The sequence below is a fragment of the Lampetra fluviatilis genome, chromosome 1, assembly GCF_964198595.1.
Source record: "Lampetra fluviatilis chromosome 1, kcLamFluv1.1, whole genome shotgun sequence".
NCBI lineage: Eukaryota > Metazoa > Chordata > Hyperoartia > Petromyzontiformes > Petromyzontidae > Lampetra > Lampetra fluviatilis.
This window is the reverse complement of record NC_136275.1, coordinates 152,461-155,000: the sequence shown is the minus strand read 5'-3', so window position 1 is coordinate 155,000 and position 2,540 is coordinate 152,461. Positions and strand designations below refer to the sequence as shown.

General features: G+C 54.6%; 2 protein-coding genes across 8 annotated transcripts in view; both read left to right on the top strand.

Moving 5' to 3' along the window:
- The window catches only part of LOC144944852 (uncharacterized), a 95,172-nt gene extending 93,371 nt beyond the window's left edge, over window positions 1-1,801 (top strand). For 5 of the 6 annotated variants that reach the window (XM_078873120.1, XM_078873088.1, XM_078873386.1 and 2 more), the window contains one exon: window positions 1-1,801. This exon is cut by the window's left edge and continues 2,357 nt beyond it. The gene's annotated coding sequence lies outside the window, so the exon portion shown is untranslated. The other variant, XM_078873299.1, reaches the window with a different exon arrangement.
- The window catches only part of LOC144945220 (uncharacterized), a 3,957-nt gene extending 2,156 nt beyond the window's left edge, over window positions 1-1,801 (top strand). For both annotated transcript variants that reach the window (XM_078873675.1, XM_078873592.1), the window contains exon 2: window positions 1-1,801. This exon is cut by the window's left edge. The gene's annotated coding sequence lies outside the window, so the exon portion shown is untranslated.
- Window positions 1,802-2,540: the final 739 nt, after the last annotated feature.

Here is a 2,540-nt window from a genome sequence, read left to right as displayed (position 1 = left end):
GCTGCTGCTGCTGAATGGCCATGAGTGAGTGGCGCTCACACTGACACAGGCTCTGTGATGCTGCTGCTGAATGGCCATGAGTGAGTGGCACTCACACTGACACAGGCTCTGTGATGCTGCTGCTGAATGGCCATGAGTGAGTGGCACTCACACTGACACAGGCTCTGTGATGCTGCTGCTGAATGGCCATGAGTGAGTGGCGCTCACACTGACACAGGCTCTGTGCTGCTGCTGCTGCTTGCAGGCAACACCGAATGCTCTCAGACGCCCGTGGCCCATGGCCACCTGTGGACTTGAAGAGGCCATCATCCACTGCCCCAATCAGCTTCGTGTCTCTGGGTCTCCGGGTTCCTTCTCTTTGTTGTCATGATTCTGTTTAACACGCAGCAGCAGCAGCAGCAGCGGTATTAGTAGTAGTAGGAGGAGGCTTTCGTGACCAATATTATCCACAAGAGGCTTTTGGGTTAAATTGCGTTAATATAAAAGTGTCGTTAAACCCCCCACCACCCAACAGCTAATTAGTCGGGTTTGTCACGTAAACAAAACATTCCAATTAGTGATGAGTACGGCACTAAGCGGCTGTGTGTTGAGAGTGAACCCACTACAACATCTACAACTCGAGTACGACGTTTCGCCGGTAATTACAACCGGCCTGATGTCCGTGTCAGGTGGTGGCGGGATTAACGACACATCTACACAATCTAACCCACAACAATCCTCTATTGTCGATGTCACGATCCTCCTCGTCAATCGCAGTTAATCCGATGGGTGTCGTTGGACCGGGCCTCGTAGTGACCGAGCGAGGTGCCCGGCTGGGATTCGCGTGAACGCAGCGGCGGCTCCGTGTGCACGTCAACGCCGGCAGCGGCGGCGGCAGGGACGCGGCCAGGTGGGGGTGGCGGTGTGAGAATGTGCAGCGAGGGCGGGAGACGGCTCCACTGGCGCGGCGTGCGTGGTAGCCGGCAGGGCCCCGCCTGGAGGGGAGAGGCCTCGTCGCGGGGCGGTGGGCCCCTGGGTCCGGGTTGGGCAGCAGGAGGAGGGGCAGTGCCGTGGACGTGGGCACTCGTGGCAAGTGCAGCGAGCGGAGACGGAGCCTGGTGGAGGCGGCATTTCATCTCGTCATCTTTTGCTTTAATTTTAACATTTTACACGATAAAGTAGATTCTAGTGCAACCGTTAGGGTTTGGTTACGATGGTCCGAGCGCGATTCCATCCGGCAGAGCGGCCCTGGCCGCTGTGCACGGCGGGGGTTCTCCACTGTAGCTGTGCTGCAGGTGCCTACGAGCGAGGCCGCGGATAGCGGCGCGGTGCGGAGACGACCAACGAGTCGGCGTGGAAGAGACATCGGCTCCAGGAAGCCCTGGCGAGTCGTGATGAGTGCAGCAGCAGCAGCAGTAGTAGCAGCAGCGAGACCATCGGGGCTGCAGACTCCAGAAGGCCGAGAGCCTCTCTGCTCCTCGTCACCTGCCTGCCGTGGTGGCCTCGATTAGCACCATCGCAATCAAACACAAAGTAGAACCTGGGCTCGTGCTCATGAACAGTAGAAGACGGCGTTAGGTTCGAGTTAAGCGTTGGGGTGAGGTCGTCCCGCCAGCTCTACCGCTCGCCTGGGAGGAGCCATAATCCCACTCCGCAAGAGCCTCCCAGGTGCTGCTGTAGACTTGGCGGCTAAGGGATAAGGTTATTAAAAGGCATTCTGCATTTTCTTCTCGGTGATCATTAACCATTAAAAGTCGACGTGATTGTCATGTAAAACCCGCTGCTTGCTGATTGCTCCATTAAACATCTACTGCAGCCCTTGCCCGAGTCTGTTGGCAGTGCCTCGTGCTGTGGGTGGTCTCCGGGACCACGTGGTCTTGCACAGACAGCGCTGGGGAATGCGACGGTGCGAGTGACTGTACACAATATGTACAGTGTAGTGTACACACAGTGTGTAGTGTACACACTGTGTGTACACACTGGCAAATGAGGTACCAATGGTGTAAATACTTACCCCGAGCTCTCATACTCTGATGGTGCATTGTCTTTGAGTTGTGCGCCTTTTGGCGTCATCTGGTCCAACCCATGTGAGACTAGGCTCTAAGGAAAGCTGTATTGGGTGTGGACCAATCAACTTCAAGGACAGTGCATACATTTTCAGAGTTATATTTTTTGTTTGCATTATGACTGCAGGTATAGTGGTCTATGCAAACATGACTCCTCGTAAAAAAGGTGTCAGTTTTGTTGCCAGATAAAAGGGTAAAAAAACAATTATCGAGGTCCATACTCTTTGTTTTTTTCGGTAAAGTGACGTCGGTAAAAAAAGGAAAATGAATTAAATGACGTTTCGGAGGCAACACAAGCTTCCGTCTTCAGGTGGAACCGTCACAGCAAAATTGCTATATCAAGTGAAGAGAGCTCTAAGAGACACGAGATTATATATACAGGTTCAGGAGGGGGAGGGGCCAGGATGGACCGTGGGGGGGGGCTAAGTTAACCCGCCTTTAGTGATGCCGCAGGGGATGAGGGGGACGGAGAGAGCGCCGTGTGCAGGCGATGGT